We start from the raw sequence: 19243 nt of genomic DNA on the forward strand, positions 1-19243 counted from the left end.
CATTAGTGTGTCTGACGGGCTGCCTCCAAGGCTGAGAAATGACCCCCTGCCAAGTTCTTCCTCTATTCCTCAACTCAGAAATACAAACAGTTTTCCTGCGAGGCCCAGGCAGCTCCTGGCCACCCTGCTCGCACCGCCTGGGGCCTCCCTCGGGTCCCCGCGGGCCTGCAGTCAGGGAAGCCTTGCCCAATAGTCAGAAAGAGGAAGCCCAGGAAGACTGTTGCAAAATAAAACGACTTCTCTACTTTTTTGTGGAACGATTCTGCAGTTCCCAGTCTCCTAGTCATTCTATTCTATGGAGGCTACAAAGATCCTTCAGTTCGCCTGGGGACGCTCCTAAAAGACCCGCACAGGTGGGGGAAGGCGCGACTTTTTGCAAAACCCGGGAAGTGGGGAGTGAGCTTCAAGGTGGAGGAGGAAAGGAGATGAGGCAGCCTGGATGAGTTGGGCAAAAGGCCTGAGAGTAGTGTCCTCTCTCTCTCTCTCTCTCTCTCTCTCTCTCTCTCTCTCTCTCTCTCTCTCTCTCTCCCTCTCTCTCTCTCTCTCTCTCCCTCCATATATATATATACATTTTTTTTTTCTTGCTTCCCTTCGCCAGGGCCCTCCTTGCCCCTCGCTGCGGCCCAGAGCCCCGCGTCCGCGCGCTAACTGGGAGGGGAGGGCCGACACCACTTCCTCCCCGAGGCGGCAGACCTCAGCCCGGCCGGCCGGCGACTGCACAGCGGAGCCCCGCCGCCCGGCTCATCCGCATCCCGGCCCCGCGCATCCGCACCCCGCCGGCAAGGTAAGCGATGCCCCGCGCGCCAGGGCCCTGGAACCCGCAGCCTCGCGCCCGGGGGGTCCCCAGGACCGTGGGTCGAGGCCCGGGTTGGGCGGGGTGGGGGGCGCGCAGCTCCCCGGCCGGCCACTGAAACGCGAGCCCCAGGCTCGGCCTCGGGTGGCCCGAGTCCGGGAGGGGACCCCTGCGCTGGACCCAGCGTGGCCCGAGGCAGGAGCTGGGGCGCCCCATCGCGGGGCTCTGTCCGGTCGGATTTGACACATGTCCTGCCCAGGAAATTGACAGCGGGGTCGAGCCGACGCCGCCCCGAGTAAATCCACAGACTTCTCCCCGGGCGTTTTAGGGCACTTCAGGTTAAAATGACTGTCCCGTGTAAGACTCTGACACGCGTCTCCGAGCCTTCCCTTCCTTTGGAACTTTGAGAAACTGCTACTTCTTAAATTTACTTTGCCTCCCCGAAAGACTGTCTTTTTCATTTTAAAATGCGATGAAGTTTGGATACCAAACACAAGTTTCCTCGAGTTGGCTTGGAACGAAGGCGCAGAAAACCTTTGGCAGCAGGGAAGCACGCTAAGGGGCGCGTGCTGGTGCCCATGAGTGACCTTGCCCAGCTTCCGTCTGGGGAGGTATTTCTTCACAGTCACACTATGGTGGGGGAGCGCATGGGGTGTTTCCTGGCGCAGTGCTGTGCCAGAGTTCTGACAGCGACACAGAGCCACCCGCCCAGCAAAGTAAGGCCAATGCCTTCATTATTCTCCCAGAGAAGATTTCTGGCGGTGCGATGGGGGTTAGAACAAAAGCAAGCCGACTTCATAAGCCCGAGAGACTCCAAAATGAAATTTCAGAAAGGGGGCCCCAGGCTTTTGAATGAGCAGAGTTCTTCTTTCTGTGGATCACACTGAAATGCTGGTATTCACGTGGACCACAACCATGCTGGCCCAAGAACTCCTCTGTAACCTCACCCAGGTGGTGTACCGAGTCTGCTTATGTGCTGGGGGAAAGTCCGGCAAATGTATTTTGTTATCCTCAAACTATTGGTGCTTAATTTTTACATTCTCACCACTATTTCTGTCTTCTCTGGATGTTTGGAAGACTTGGGCTCCTGCTCCATATCTGATGATACTAAGTAGGCCAGGATGAATGTAAATTATTGTAACCTCACTGGACCCTAGGCAACTCACCAGTAACGTGAGACAGATAGACGGAGTTATGAAAGAACGGTGGAAAGGTTATAGGGGCCAGAGACATCCATCACGCAGTCTCGGAGCACGTGCTACTTGAGGGGCTGTGGCCAATCCAGCATGCGGAACAAGGTGCTAGCAGAGCTCCTTAAATTTTGAAATGCCAAGTTTTGAAGTCTTTTGTTTCTGAGAAATTTCAGTAAGTGCCAGAATCAACGTCAGCCCTATTATATAAGTTGGCAACTTCCTATTCTGTTGAAAACCTGAAATTATCACCACAGGCAAAAATTTCTCAAGAAGTAGGGTCTCACTCTAGCTCAGGCTGACCTGGAATTCACTCTGCATTCTCAGGGTGGCCTGGAACTCATGGCAATATTCCTATCTGACTTCCGAGTGCTGGGATTAAAGGCGTGAGCCACCACACCCGGCAAGAACTATTCTTAAAGAAATATAACTTTGAAATGAGTAGTTACTTGGAAATCTTACACATAATACTTACTAGACTGTGTAGCCATTAATGTTTTTGATTTTTTTTTATATCCTGGGAATGTATTCCAACTGTCCCCTATACTTTTGCCTTATTCCACAAGTAGATAAAAATAAATCTAGATATTTCAACATTAATACAGTGAACTATTTGTAAAGTTCATTGCCATAAATATCTGTTTGTTATATTACTTTGAGTTTTCTTTGATTTTCAAGGAGCATTAATATTGTCATTTATTTCTAGTATGTTTCAATTTCATTTTATATGTATACCTAAAGCATAAGTTCAGTTTATTTTCCATAGAATATCAACACAATCTTTACAACTTTATTGAACCCCATGAGTGCAAAAGGCAATAGAGTTGCCTTGAGAATTCTCAACATAGAACAATTTAGAGAAAATTAGAACAAATATGAAACTTCTATGCTTCATATGATACACACAGCTAAGAAGAAATTTTATGCATTATTTTAAGTAACTTTGTATAATTAACGGGCTTGGGCCTCCTTTTTTCCTGGGGATGGTGGGTAAACTCAGTTTGCCTAGGCTTTGATGGTACTTGTCAGAAAGAGCCTTAAGATAGAGCAACTAGCCAGGTATGGTGACTCAGCCTTTAATCCCAGCACTTGGGAGGTAGAGGTAGGAGGATCACCATGAGTTCGAGGCCACCCTGAGACTATATAGTGAATTCCAGGTCAGCCTGAGCTAGAGTGAGACCCTACTTCAAAAAAAAAAAAAAAGGCCGGGCGTGGTGGTACACACCTTTAATCCCAGCACTTGGGAGGCAGAGGTAGGAGGATTGCTGTGAGTTCAAGGCCACCCTGAGACTCCGTATCCAGGTCAGCCTGGGCTAGAATGAGACCCTACCTCAAAAAAAAGCAAAAAGAAAAAGAATAAAAAAGATAGAGCAACTTTTATACACATGGTTAATTGGTTAATATTTTCAGTATGAAAGTCTGTGGGTTTTAAATCAATGGTGTCATCCCATGAGCCACTATATAAATGCTTAAGCATTTATGATGTGAATTCAGGTATATGATAAATATAAAATTGTCAGATGTAAAGGTATGTGATGGAGACACTGGATGTACTGTGATATCTGTAAGCTTTACAGTTATAATTACCAGGAGAAAGGTGGTTTTGAGAGGCACTTCGTATATCTGGAAAAGTAGCAGTTACATTTCTCTAGAGAAGAGAGCACAGCAGCCCCCAGGAAGGATGTTAAGCTGCGTACATTGCAGAGCCTGCCTGTGATTCAGCACTGCCGGAAGGGTCTGAGGACGGCTTCCAGGTACTAGAAGGCAGCACTGTCCCTGCTACCTGGCCACCATAGTTAATATTCAAAACACATCTGCTAAAACAGTTCCACTTTTGGATGGTACCCAAAACATCTCAAGTGCCACCCCCACCACACACACAGACAGCTTGTTCATTGGCATCACCCCTGAGGCTTGAGCAAGGAAAGTATAAATCATGACTCCAGGGCACCACCATCATCAGCATATTATGAGACTTTCCTTTCTTCTTGGTCAACTCTGGTTCCCTTTCGATTACCATATGATAGTATTGTAAAGTCTCTTTCACTTACACAACTTAAACCAGAAGTGTTTCAGAGTTGGGATTTTGGGGGTGGGGTGGAATATTTGCATGTACATGAGATATCATGGGGATGGGACCCAATGCTTGGCACAAAATTTATTTATGTGTCATATATACCTTATTCATATAGCTGGAAGGTAATCTTAAATAATATTTTAAATAATTTGCGTTTGAAAAGTGTGTGTATATGTCAGTTAAGAGGACTGGGGAAACTTTCTTTCCTTAGGGATTTTGAATAAACTGAGTGTTACATGCCTGTGGGTTATTTATTTATTTATTTATCTATCTATTATTTGAGAGAGAAAGAGAGAATGGGAGTTGCAGGGCCTCCTGCCACTGCAAACAAACTCCAGATGCATACACCACTTTGTGCATCTGGCTTTACATGTTTACTGGGAGTCAAACCCAGGTCATCACACTTTGCCGGCAGGTGCCTTAAACCACTGAGCAATCGCTCCAACACATGCCTGTGTTTTGATTCTGACCTGTCACTTGTAATGAGGTGCAGAATTTTCTGTTCTTGGCATCATGTTGGCACTCAAAACTGTTTCAGATTTTTGGGTTTGGATTTTGGATTTTCAGAGTGGAGGATGCTTAGTCTGCATGGTATAGCAGACATTGTACTAACTTAGATGTGTCATTTCATTATCCACACCTCTGAACTTATACTATGATTGCCTTTTGTTTTTTTCAAGGTAGGGACTTGCTATAGGCCAAGTTGACCTGGAATTTAATATGTTCTCTCAGGGTGGCCTCAAACGCATGGCAATCCTCCTACCTCTGCCTCCCAAGTGCTGGGATTAAAGGCATGTGCCACCACACCGGCAACTGCCACTTTTTTGTCACTGAGGAAATGAAAGCACAAAGATGTTAGAAGCTTACACAGAGAGGACGGTGCAGAGCTAACACTGAACTGGAACAATCTTATCATAGCACCCAAGGTGCTATATCAAGTTCTAGGTCTCAAATAAAAAAAAAGAAAATAATCAGGTCATTCCTCAATGAGCTTATAGCCTAGATGTGGAGATAGGCTCTACATATGACTGGAGTCATGTACTGTGTGCATGCACATATGGGGTTTCTTTATACCAGATTGGGAACAGGGAAGGAGGATGAATGCAAATCAAGTTAAAGAAAAAAAAAACTGGTTTGTTACAGAGGGAAGATAAGAAAGGTAATCTTTATGTATGTATTTTGGAAAAAATAATCTCCTTTGTCACTTGAAATTTTCATTTTAATTTTTATCTTTATTATATCCAAATTCCTCGTGCCAGCTTTACAGGTTGATTAAATCAACAAAGTAACAAGTCTAACTCTTTCTCTGGTTCTGCTGGAAATCTTTTAGATTTTCTCTCTAATCATAAACTCATTAGTGAGATGGTTGTGGACAGAGAAGAGGGTAAATTCTTAACAACCCATGCAATTATGTCTCCACAAACTGTCCAGAAGATTTATAACCAGGTAAAAAGTGTTATTAGAGCCTGGCATGGTGGCGCATACCTTTAATCCCAGCACTCGGAAGAAAGGAGGACCACCAAGAGTTTGAGGCCACCCTGAGACTACATAGTGAATTCCAGGTTAGCCTTGGCTAGAGCGGGACCCTACCTCAAAGAAAAAAAGGTGTTACTGAACAAATAAAATAGAATTAGGTTTTTTTCCTACATTTTTCTTTTCTTTTCTTTTTTTGGTTATTTTTATTTATTTATTTGAGAGTGACAGACAGACAGAGAAAGAGGCAGATAAAGAGAGAGAGAGAGAGAATGGGCACACCAGGGCCCCCAGCCACTGAAAATGAACTCTAGATGCATGTGCCCCTTGTGCAACTGGCTAACGTGAGTCCTGGGGAATCGAGCCTCAATCCAGGGTCCTTAGGCTTCACAGGCAAGCTCTTAACCACTAAGCCATCTCTCCAGCCCATTCCTACATTTTTATTATGAAATATTCCATATACACAAATTATGCATAATGTGTGTGTTACACCAACAAAGTCAGTGCCTGGATACCTATCACCTAATGTAAAGTGGGACATTACCATTACATCTCCTGAACTCTTAGTAACATTCCCATACTTCTGCTTGAAAGGTAATAAAAATATTCTCAATGTGCCCATTTGTAAAACTTGTAGGACAGATGCACATTTATCACATTGGGGATTAGCATTTGGAAACTGGTATTAAAATCCCCACTGACTACAGATATGATAAGTGTACCATTAAAAAGAGACTATTTAGGGCTGGAGAAATGGATTAGTGGTTAAGGCACTTGCCTGTGAAGCATAAGAACTCATGTTCAACTCTCCAGATCCCACATAAGCCAGACACACAAAAGTGAGGCAAGTGCAAGATCACACATGCCCATTAGGTGGCACAAGCATCTGAAGTTCAATTACAGTGGCTGAGGCCCTGGTGTGCCAATTTTCACTGTCTCCCTTTCCCTCTGTCTCTGTTTCGTGTGCGCACAAGCTGTCCCTGCTTACAAATAAAAAATTGTAAAAAAAAATATTCTAGGGGGCTGGAGAGATGGCTTAGTGGTTAAGGCACTTGCCTGCAAAGCCAAAGGACACAGGCTCAACTCCCCAGGACCCATATAAGCCAAATGCACAAGGGGGCATACACATTTGGACTTCAGTTGTAGTGGCTGGAGGCCTTGACGTGCCAATTCTCTCCCTCTCTCTCTCTCTCTCTCTCTCTCTCTCTCTCTCTCTCTTCTCTCTCTTTCTATCTCTAAAATTTAAAAAAGTTTAAAAAACATTTTATTTCTTTTTATTTGAGAGAGAGGGAGAGAAAAAGAGCCAGAGAAAGAGGGGGGTAGACAGAGAGAGAAAATAGACAAACCAGGGTCTCTAGCCACTGCAAATGAACTCCAGATGCATGGCCACCTAGTGAATCTAGCTTACATTGGTACTGGGGAATAAAACCTGGATCCTTGGGCTTCACAAGTAAGCACCTCAACCGCTAAGCCATCTCTCTAGCCCAAATATTTTTTTTAAAAAAAAAGAATATATAACTTAAAAACTGCCATTTTTCCATACAGACTACTTAGAATGTTAATTTTAAATTTTTTTGTTTATTTTTATTTATTTATTTGAGAGCGACAGACAGAGAGAGAGAGAGAGAGAGAGAGAGAGAGAGAGAATGAGTGCACCAGGGCTTCCAGCCACTGCAAACGAACTCCAGACACGTGCGCCCCCTTGTGCATCTGGCTAACGTGGGTCCTGGGGAATCAAGCCTCGAACCAGGGTCCTTAGGCTTCATAGGCAAGCGCTTAACCACTAAGCCATCTCCCCAGCCCAGAATTTTAATTTTAAAGACAGTTACATCATTTCTGATAATAAAAATTGCTGTTTGATCCAGGTGGTGGTGGCACACACCTTTAATCCCAGCACTTGGGAGGCAGAGGTAGGAGAATAGCCTGAGACTACACAGTGAATTCCAGGTCAGCATGGACTAGAGCGAGACCTTACCTCAAAAAAAATGAGAACAAAAAAAACAAAAGTTATTTGCTGGGCTGGAGAAATGACTCAGTGGTTAAGGCAAGTCCATAAAGCCTAACAATCTGGGTTTAATTCCCCAGTACCCACATAAAGCCAGAACCACAATGTGGTACATGCATCTGGAATTAGTTTGCAACATCTGGAGGCCTTGGCATGCCCATTCTCTTTCTGTGTCTCTCTTCTCTCCGTCTCTCTATGCCTGCAATAAATCAATAAATAATTTAAAATTTTGGACTGGAGAGATGGTTTAGTGGTTAAGGCATTTACCTGCAAAGCCAAAAGACCCAGGTTCAATTCTCCAAGACTCATGTAAGTCAGATGCACAGGTGCCACACACGTCTGGAGTTCATTCACAGTGACTGAAAGGCCCTGGTTCACCCATTCTCTCCCTCCCTCCCTCCCTCCCCCTCTCTCTCTCTCTCTCTCTCTCTCTCTCTCTCTCTCTCTCTCTCTCTGTGTGTGTGTGTGTGTGTGTGTGTGCGCGCGCGCCTGCCTTTTTCTCTCTGTCTCCTTCTCTCTGGAATAAATAAATACATAAATAAGTAAATCAAATTGCTTCTTGCATTTCAATAAATACTTGCACTTCAAAGACATGTCAACCATTTTTGGTCAAAAATATTTACTAAGCACTTATTCTAGATGGTTGGGGTGATTGTGACCAGGAGATGGAGCTCTGCATTTGTGGAGGTTGTATTCTGCTAGAGAAACAGGTTAATCAATGAAAATATTAAGGAAGTAAACAGTGTAGGAATTAATAAGTGAAAATGGATACAGAAGAAAAGGAAAAGTTGATAGAGGTATAGGATTAAGTAAGATATTTAGACTTGGTCTTGTTGAGAAAATAAGGTCTAAAAGCAAAAGTTTGAAGGAGAAAGTGGTGTTAACCAGAAGGCTCTCTGGATGGAACAGTGTCCAACACAGTATTCCAAGCAGTTCCAAGCCAGTGGCAGGGCATGTTGGAACTATATTTGTGCAACAAGAAAGCCCTTGTGGCCAGAGGTGAATTAGCAAAAGAGAGAGAGAGTAAAAGACACGGTTAGAGAGGGAAGAGGAGGGTGGGAAGAAGGTTTATGTGGGTCCTGGGGAATCGAACTTAGGTCCCTTGGCTTTGCAGGCAAGTGCCTTAACCGCTAAGCCATCTCTCCAGCCCACAGGGTGGTGTCTTTTTAAGATAGTAGCCTCTTCTTGTTCTAGAGGAGGGCTGTACCTCTGAGCTACCCCACAGCCCCATCTTTTATGACTTCTTTCTGATTTCATTCTATAAATGATATTGTCTTAGCCAGCCAAGAGAATGTGTTTAGAAGTCTGTGGCTTTTATAATATCCCTATGGTAAGCAATAAATAGAAATAACATTGTGTGGACCATGAATGTGGATAAATGAAGTATAATGCAGTGAGAAGATGGCCATACTAAGACCAGTGTTGAATAAAGAAGTTGAAACTTGGGGAGACTCATATCCTCAGAGCTAGTTTATGGAGCTGGAGCAATATTTAACATGGAGTTCAATTGGAAGAAACTCTTTTTGACATATTGTAATTGGTACTCTTTTTGCCTCCTATTTCAACCACACATGTTTTGAGCATCAACTAGGTACCAATAGGGAAAGGTATAAAATAAAATATCACCCCCTCCTCCCAAGAAGAATCCAGTGGTGAGAGAGTATAGCCTGCAAGTAAGTATACAGTAGTGCAAGTGTGCATTGATAGGTGTGCACCCAGGGCAGTAAAGACAGTGGTGACAGGCAAAGCATTATGTGGGGGTAACCAGGAGACAACTTGAAGAGTAAAAGTGTTTCCAGATGGTCCAATGGAAGAAGGCTGCCTCGGGCACCAGACATATGAAACAGTTTGGCAGTGCTGGAGAATAAAATACAGTGGGGAAGGAAGTGGGGCCATTCTGATTTCACACTGGGTGAGTAACATGCAGATTGCATTCATGTGATACAGCCCCACACCCAGCTGGCTTTGACTCAAAGGCCGAGATGCTCATAAAGGCAGGGCTGGAGCACTCCAGACTGGTGCTGGCCACAGAAGTGCATTGCCAACCCCATAAGGAACTTTACATTGCCCAGAGGCCACATCGAAAATGACCAAAGAACCATTTGCAGTAAGTTTAGTCACACATATTAATGATCTATCCAAAATGTCATTTAATGAGCATTATTTGAAATTATATTAAATTCAAATAATAGTAAACTTATTAAGGAGCTAATTTTTCACACTTAATCTTCCTAATCTGATGTGTTTTTGCAGGTACAGCGTATTTCAATTGAGGCCAGCGTTAGTTGAAGTACTGAGTAGCTGACTGTGGCTGGGAGCCATGGGACTGGACAGTGCAGCTTGAGATCAATGCACAGACACCATCTCTGGTACTCTGTGCAGCCAGGCAGCTGAGGGGAGGGAATCAGATGAATCCTCAAGGAAAAGGAAGGGAAAATGAAACAGCATTTGCTATAGTCCTGCTCCTTGTCCCTGATTTGAACTCATATTCAAGCCCAGAGTGCTTTATTTGTTAATAAAGCAACTCACTCTGGCAACAAAAACAAACTCCAGTTGTCACTGTTCACTTTTCCTTCTCTCAGAACTTCCCTTCCACATTAGATTTTATGTGTTCTGACTAAAAGAATCAGGGGCTGAAGAAGGAGTGGAAACTAACAGCAAAGCAGGTGGCCCTAAACCCACATCCGGCAAAATGTGATCTGTTACCCTAGCAACCATACTTGTCAACTTTTTTTTTCTGTTTGCTTCTACCTGCTCGTTCACAAGCATAACATACAGTCAGCAGCAATGCTTTTTAGTGACTCTCCACTCCAGAGCACCTGCCTTCTCAAGAGAGGATATGGTGGTAAGATTTGTGGCTTGGAGATGGAAAATTCCCAGGGTATGGTTTGAAAAAGCCTTAGGGGCATGTGGATGCTATTCCTCTCTTGCTCAGAGTGGTTGAGTCCGGGCTGGAGAGATAGCTCCCTTAGTAAAGTGCTTGCCTCACAAACGTGAGGACCTAAGTTTGATCTCCAGAACCCATGGCAAAATGTCAGGCATAGTGGCACATGCCTGTAATCCCAGTGCTAGGAAGGTGGAGACAGGCAGATCTCTGGATTTTGCTGGCCAAACTATCTAGTCTAATTGGCAATCTCCAGGCTCATGAGAAAGAGGTCCTATCTTTAAACAAATAGGTAGATAGCATTCTTTTCTTATTTGTTTATTAGTTATGTACACAGTGTATACAGCCATGTTGGTACCATTGTTAGCCTCCTCCCTGTCGTTCCCCCTCCACAGGGACCCTCCTCATTGGGGAATGTGGGTCATGTATTTTGGGGTTAGCCATCAGTTATGGGTAACATGCAATGTCTCTGTGCATGACCCAACATGTGGCTCTAACATTCTTGCTGCCCCTTCTTCCATGAATTTCCCTGAGCCATGTTGGGTTCATTTTAGGTCTTCTTCAGTGATGAGGTCTTGGGAGCCTCTGTGTCTCTGGATATCTGGTTTGGTAGGAGTTGTGTGTTCTCTGTGTCTATCTGCTTCACCCTTGTGCTGGTACCTGGTTCACCAAGGAAGCAGCACTCATGCTTATTTCCCCAATTACTCTATGGTTTCAGCTGGGTCCCTGGTGAGGTGTAATGGGCTGGTTCTCTCCTGAGAATCATTCTTGAGAGCTGACACCCAACACTGTAGCTTATCCACACACGCATACACATACATCAAAAACAGATACTTTTTTCAAACAACAGTTGAGTCTCTTCCCTAGATATTATACTTACAGTTGCCCAGTTCCATGAAGAAGTAGCAGATACATGTAGAATGTTAGCTATATTCCTGTGATGTAGAGCAGAGAGGGAATGTGAATAATGACCAAAAACTATCAATTGATTGTCTTAGAGGGGGGAAAAGGGGTGATAAAATCTAATACTAAGCACTTGATGCACACCAGACATTATAATAAGCGCTTGTACAGACACTACCTCATTCCTGTGTGGGAAGAACTACTGGTGTATGTGAGCACATAAACCTTCAATTCTTTCTAAAGTCTAGTGAATAAGAAGTATTTGTATTTATTTCAATGGGATACCATTTTAATTGCCACTTACAAGGGAGTTCTAAGTATCAGACATTCGGTTTGAATCTGACATGTATGTCCCCAGCAGGCTCGTGTTCCGAATGCTTAGTCCTCCACTGATGGTGCTGTCTTGAAAGCTATGGAGCCTTTGGTAGATGAGGCCTGGCTGGCAGAGGTAGGACTCCCCCCTGGCTCCCGTTTCCTGGCCTGCCACAGTGAGACAGCGATTCCCACTGCCGTGTGAGGAACAGCCCCACTCTCCCTTCCCTGCCACCATGCACTAAAATGCCACTGACACCATGGGCTAAAATTAACCTTTCTTTCTCTAAGTTGTTTCTGTCTGGCAGTTGGTCACAGCAATAGAAAAGTAATGAATATACAAACCATTACTGCAAATATTACTCTGTAGTCACCAACACAGCTGTCAACGTTTCTTATTAGAATTCACTCAGCGTTGCTTCAAAACCAGCAACATCCTGTTGGAAATGGTACGGGCTCATTGTAGCTATGTTCTTGTTGCTGGGACAATCGCCTAACCTGAAGCAGCTGATGGCAGGAAAGGGTTTATTCTGGCTTACAGTCTAGAGGGGAAGCTCCGTGATGGCAGGGGAAAGATGGCATGAGCAAAGGCTGGACATCACCTCTGCCACAGGACAGTGAGCCAACTAGCACTGGCAAGCTAGGAGCTAATAACCCTCAGGGTCCACTCCAGCAACACACGTCCCCCAGCAAGGCTCCACCTTCCAAATGGCCACCAGCTGGGGAGCAAGCATTTGGAATACATAAGTTTATGGGGAACACCTGACCCAAACCCTTACAAGGGGGAAGTAAGGAAAGGAAAAGCATGGTGCAAAGTTTTGGATAAAGAAGAGCATCACTTAAAGAAGTTGTTTAGTTCAGGCTGGAGAGATGGCTTAGTGGTTAAGTGCATGCCTGTGAAGCATAAGGACCCTGTTTCGAGGCTTGATTCCCCAGGACCCACGTTAGCCAGATGCCCAAGGGGGCACATGCGTCTGGAGTTCATTTGCAGTGGCTGGAGGCCCTGACATGTCCATTCTCTGTGTGTGTGTGTCTGTCGCTCTCAAATAAATAAATAAAAATGAGCAAAAAATTATTTTAAATAAAAAGAAGTTGTTTAGTTAAATTCTGGGCAGTTTTGCAGCAGATCAAACCAGACTATAGAAAGTCACCTAATCAACACGTGAATATTGAATGAGCAAAAACATTTGGAATAGTACCTGGCCTGTGGTGAATGCTCAGAACATGTTAAAATGTGGGTTTTTTTTTCCAAACATTTGGAGCTAGGCAAAATGAAAATACATTCTCTCTAGAAATTCTGTTTAAAATAAATCAATTATTTTCTTCTTGTATTTTCATTATTATTTAGTACCTATATGTCTGCCAGGTCTTGAAACACTAGTTTAAGCACAGTTGCCCAGACATAGGACCCAAGGTAGAACATAAGAGTATGTGACTACATTTCAAGTTTTTAAAACTTTTATTTTTTTAATTTTTTTGTTCATTTTTATTTATGTATTTGAGAGAGAGAAAGAGGCAGAGAGAGAGAGAGAGAGAGAGAGAGAGAGAATGGATGTGCCAGGGCTTCCAGCCACTGCAAACAAACTCCAGACACATGCACCCCCTTGTGCATCTGGCTAATGCGGGTCCTGGAGAATCGAGCCTCGAACCAGGGTCCTTAGGCTTCACAGGCAAGCACTTAACCACTAAGCCATCTCTCCAGCCCTAAAACTTTATTCTTATTTCCCTTTTTTGACAATGACTAATTATGGGATACTGTGCCAGGTCACAGGGAAACTAGTACAGTCACCCCTCCTTGTTCACTGGACAAGGGTTTCAGGCACTCTTTGTGTACCAATGGCCATAGATCTCAAGTTTCTCACATAAAGAGCATTTGCTAAAACCTCTACACATCTCCACATTCTTTAGATCATCTCTTGCTTACTTAAACATCCCTAAGACAACAAAAATGCTATGAAAATACTTGCTACAGTGTATTATTTAGGGAATAGTGAAGTCTGTAGGAGCTGGGTGCATAATCCTTGCACTCAGAAGGTAAGGCAGGAGGATGAGGAATTGGATGCCAACCAATAGCAAGACCCTGTCTGAAACAAGAACAGTGAGAGGACAAGGGGGAGGTGAAAAATGTACATATTCAGTACAAACACATTTTTAAAATATTTTATTTTTATTTATTTAGTTGAGAGAGAAAGAGAGAGAGAGAGAATGTGAAAACCAGGGCTTCTAGCCCCTGCAAATAAACTCCAGATGAATACTCCACTCTGTGAATCTGGCTTTACATGGGTACTGTAGAATTGAACCTGGGTCCTTTGGCTTTGCAGGCAAGTGCAACACATACCTATTTAGAAGGCACTTTGATGAGCATATCATGTCCATTTAGTCAAGCAACCACAGTTGCTTCCCCACTCACTCCTATGACCTCACCAGCCATGGGCTTTTGACTTGGTTTACAGTAGCAGATGTGAATTCCTACCTATCAAGGGGTTCTCAAATTTATCAAGGGGTTCTCACAAAGTGGTTGGTTACCCCCTTACCAGACTTGCCATCATTGCTCTAGTGGGCAGTCTAGCCTGGACGGTCAGTTGTGTTACAGCCAGGTCCATATCTGAGTAAGACTTTGACAACAATCCTCCAGCAGCACCCTGCACAGCACCTGCCGGCATACAAGGGCTAATCAGCAGAGAGGAAGCGTCCAGCCCAGTTCTAGGCTTATTTATGTATATCCCGTGACAAGGGCAGGTGGTATCATCAGCAATAGGGTCTTAACATCTAGTTCTGGTTAGCAATCAAGAGTAGCAATATGGTTAGCAATAGGGGGCTGAAAAGATGGCTTAGTGGTTAAGGCACTTGTCTGCAAAACCTAAGAACTTTTGTTTGATTGAATTTTCAGGTCCCACAAAAGTCAGACACACAGTGATGCAAACACACAATGTCACACAGGCACACAAAGGGGCACGTGCGTCTGGAGTTCATTTGCAGTAGCTGAGGCCTTGGAATGCCATTCTCTCTCCCTCTCTCCCTCCCCCCCCCCAAATAAAAAAAGAGTAGCGGCAATAGCCGGTATTGTTTTGAGGTCTCTGGGACCTCCCAACTACTAGGACTACTAGGTAGTGAGTCCACATGTGTGTGATAGACAACATGTAATGTTTACTATACTTTTTTAAATTTCATTTTTCTTTAAGCTGAATATAATTCTGTGTATGTGTATATCGCATTTTTATATCCATGCACCAGTTAACGAACATCCAGTTTGATTCCATCTCCTTGCTATGGTGAATAGAGCAACAATAAACATAGATGTGTTTCTCTGTGGCAGGAGAATCTTTGTGTTAGCTTAGTTTTGTGAGAAACCTCCACATTGATTTCCATAGTGGCTGTACCAGTTTATACTCCCAACAGTGAATAAGTGTTCCCCTCTTCTCACCAGCATTTGATGTTGTTTTCTTTCTTGATGATCCTGGTGTTGGGACACGTGCCTTTAATCCCAGCACTTGGGAGGCAGCGGTAGGCAGATCATCATGAGTTCAAGGCCACCCTGAGACTACATAGTGAATTCCAGGTCAGCCTGGGTTAGAGTGATACCCTTCCTTAAAAAAAAAAACAAAAATAGAGCTGGGTGTGGTGGTGCACACTTTTAATCCCAGCACTTGGGAGGCAGAGGTAGGAGGATCATCATGAGTTCAAGGCCACCCTGAGACTACATAGTGAATTCCAGGTCAGCCTGAACTAGAGTGAGACCCTACCTTGAAAAACCAAAAACTACATATTTTTTTAAATTTATTTATCTACAAAAGATACGAAGAGAAAGAGGCAGATGGAGAGTGAGCATGAGTTCACCAGGTCCTTTTGCTATTGCGGACAATTCCTAGACACATGTGCCAATTTGTGCAGCTGGCTTTACATGGGTACTAGGGAATCGAACCCAGGCAATCAGGCTTTGTAAGTAAGTGCCTTTAACTCCTGAGCAATATCTCCAAACCTGTATTTCTTCTTTTAAGAACTCTCTGTTGTGGAGTTTTTTTTGTTTTGTTTTGTTTTTTTGTTTTTGTCGAAGTAGGGTCGCACTCTAGCCCAAGCTGACCTGAAATTCACTATGTAATCTCAGGCTTGCCTCCAACTCTCACCATCCTCCTACCTCTGCCTCCTGAGTGCTGGGATTAAAGGCGTGTGCCACCATGCCCAGCTTTCTGTTGTGTTTTTTGTTTGTTTGCTTTTGCTTGTTAGTTATTTTCAGTTATATTTTCTTGGGCTATTTCTTTTCTTATTGCTCTAATTTTTGAGTCCTTTATATGTTATAGATATAACTCCATCCAGTAGGCTGTCTCCTCACTCTTTTTTATAATTTTATTCATTTATTTATTGGGGAGAAAGAAGCAGAGAGAGAGAAAGAATGGGCACACGAGGTCCTCTAGCCACTGCACATGAACTCCAGATGCATGTGTCACCTTGTGCATCTGGCTTACATGGGTCCTGGGGAATCAAGCCTGGGTCCTTTGGCTTTGTAGGCAAGTGCTTTAACTGCTAAGCCATCCCTCCATCCCTCTTTCTTCACTCTTAATGGTTTTCTTTGCTATACAAAAGTGTTGTTTGTTTGTTTGTTTTTAATTTCATGAGGTTCCTTTTCTCGATTATTGGCTTTATTTCCTGAGCCACTGGAGTTCTATCCTGAAAGTCTTTACCTATACCTATATCTTGGAGTGTTTACTTTTTTTTCTCTAGCACTTTCAGAGTTTTAAGTCACATGTTAATGTCTTTGGGCCATTTGGAATTGATTTTTGTGGGAGATAAGGATTCAGTTTCTTCTACATGCAATCAAGTTTTTCAAGAGCCATTTGTTGAAGATGCTATCTTTCTTCCTGTGAGCACTTTTTGGCATCTTAAAAAAAAAAAAGTTGGCTATAGCTATGCAGACTTCTATCTGGGTCCATTGATCTGCAGTCTGGTTTTGCGCCAGTACCATCCTGTTTCTATTACTATGGCTCTGTGGTACATCTTGAAATCAGGTATGAGGATGCTTCCAGCAATGGTCTCTGCTCAGGATCACTTTGGCTATCTGGGATTTTTATGCTCCTGTTTGAATGGTAACATATTTTTTTCCTATTTCTATGAAGATGGTATTGGAATATTGATGGGCATTGCATTGAGCCTGTAGATTCTTTTTGAGAAGACAGCCATTTTCACAATATTAATTATTCCAATCCATGAGCAAGGGAGGTTTTCCCATCTTCTAGGGTCTTCCTTAGTTTGATTCTTCATTCTTTTAAAGTTTTCATTGTAGATGAAAAGTAAAAGAGAGACTGATTGAGATGGGGAGGGGGTATGATGGACAGTGGGGTTTCAAAGGGGTAAGTGGGGGGAGAGAGGGTATCACCATGGGGTATTTTTTTTATAATCATGGAAGTTGTTAATAAAAATTTTTAAAAATTTAAAAAAGAAAGTTCAAAAAAAAGAAAAAGTTTTCATTGTGGAAATCTTTCACTTCCTTTGTTAAGTTTATTCCCCAGATATTTTTTTAAGCTAGTGTGAATGGGATGGATACCCTGATTTCTTTCTCAGTACATTTATCAATATATAGAAGGCTACTGACTATAAGTTAATTTTGTATTCTGTCACTTGCTGAAAGTGTTTATTAAATCAAAGGATTTCCTTGTGAAGTCTTTAGGGCTTCTGACATACAGAATCATATCATCTATAATAAGTATAATTTGACTTATTCATCCCATATTTGTATCCCTTTGATTCCTTCTATCTGTGACTTCAAGCACTATGTGGAATAGGAGTGGCGAGGGTGGCCACCCTTGTCTTAGTGATCTTAGGGGAAATGCCTTGAGCTTTTCTCCATTTAGATGATCTTAGCTATAGGTTTAGGCATAGCCTGGATTATCGTGAGATACGTTCCCTCCATTCCTCATCTCTTCAAGGTTATCATGAAGGGATGTGGCATTTATCAGAGTCCTTTTCTGCATCCACTGAGATGATCACAGAGTTCAGTTCTAGAGTCAATCATGTGCCACATTGCATTCACTGATGTATGTGACAAGGCCTCTTTCCTGCTCCTGCCATACTTTCTCCACCATGATGGAACTCGCCATGAAAACTGTAAAGTCAGAATAAACCCTTTTCTTCCTTAAACTGCTCCTTGCTGAGTGTTCTGTTCCAGTATTGATACACAAAAGGTCTGGGCCTGCTGACCCACAGCAGGGCTTTTTGAAATGGCTTCTCACTTCTGCTCTGTCAATTCCCAGTGCCGAGCACCCAGCACCAAGGGGAGAGGGCTTTTCCCAGTTTCTGCGTCTGCTAATGCTGCCCCGGGTGCGGCCCTTCTGTCCAGCTGTTTCATGTCTGTTGCTGCTCTGATTTCCAGCTTCCCCGCACTGTTCCGTGGACACTCTGGCTGACTGTGCCTGGGTGCTACCCACCATCTTGGAGCCTTATGAGGTTATAATTTTTCAGCCAACAACTGAGAATTATTTTCTATCAAACATTGACTTGGATTTTGAAATAATTTGTTATAAACAAAATTATGTGCTCTTGGCTGGACGATTAAATGATGAGTCACATAAACTCTTAATTGCAGTTGTAGCCTTCAGAGAATAAATAGTCAATGACAACACATCCCTAGTAAGTTACTGTAGCAACAAAAAACAAATGAACAAAGCACCTTTATAAACAACCATCATAAAAATAGTCCACCAAACATAACATTTTGATTTGTATCTCCTTTTCATTAACAATTTTTAGTCCTTTTTTGGACAGAGTCTCACTGTGTAGCACAGGCTAGCTTCAAGCTCATGATTCTTCTGCCTACCCTCCTGAGTACAGGGATTGTAGGTATGGACCACCAAGGCCAAGCAATATGAGTAACAACTGCACTTACAATTCTCAAATTGATTCCTCAGTATTATTTAGGAAAGTAAGGCCCCAGTAAGGTAGAATGGAGAGGAATATTTTCTCCCATTTTTGTGTAACTTCAGAGTTGACGTGTTTTTTATCCTGTAGCTGGCAAACAAGCGTTCACAATCTGAGCCTGTGGGGACACTTCAGATTCAAACCTTACCAAGTTCCTTACTATCTTAAGCCTCTTACATTATTTTATAATTCACAGTTTTATTTTTATTAAGTTTTATTTACTTATTTGAGAGGGAGGGAGGGGGCAAAGGTAGAAAAAGAGAGACAGATAATGGGCACACCAAAGCTCTCTAGCCATGCAAACAAACTCCAGATGCATGTGTCACCTTGTGCATCTGGCTTTATATGGGTACTGGGGAACTGAACCTGGGTCCTTTGGCTTTGCTGGCAATAACGTTAACCACTAAGCCATCTCGCCAGCCCTATTTTTGTGTTTTATTCCTTAGAGTTTCAACCTTAACTGTGTGTGTAACATGTATTCAAGTCAAGAGCACTAGCAGTTACCCAACAGTTTCCACTCCATGAAAACTTGTTTAGCTAATGAACACATCAGTTCACAGGTGGAAAGCCATGGCATAAAATGCTGGTCATTGCCTGTGTAGGTAAAAGAGTTCATGAGACAGTAAATAAGTGATCACTTTTCGTTTATGTTTGTGTGTCCCCCCCCCCCCACTTCTGTGGGTCAAACAACCTCGGA

At 43.2% G+C, this 19243-nt stretch overlaps 1 protein-coding gene across 1 annotated transcript in view; it reads left to right on the forward strand.

The window, feature by feature from the left end:
* The first annotated feature begins 238 nt into the window (after positions 1–238).
* LOC101603306 (amyloid beta precursor protein binding family B member 1 interacting protein) overlaps positions 239–19243 on the forward strand; it is a 103627-nt gene continuing 84622 nt past the window's right edge. Inside the window, exons 1-2 of the mRNA XM_045149655.1 lie at positions 239–353; positions 599–784. The gene's annotated coding sequence lies outside the window, so the exon portion shown is untranslated. The remainder of the gene's footprint in view (positions 354–598; positions 785–19243) is intronic.

The sequence above is a fragment of the Jaculus jaculus genome, chromosome 5 (assembly GCF_020740685.1).
Source record: "Jaculus jaculus isolate mJacJac1 chromosome 5, mJacJac1.mat.Y.cur, whole genome shotgun sequence".
Classification (NCBI taxonomy): domain Eukaryota; kingdom Metazoa; phylum Chordata; class Mammalia; order Rodentia; family Dipodidae; genus Jaculus; species Jaculus jaculus.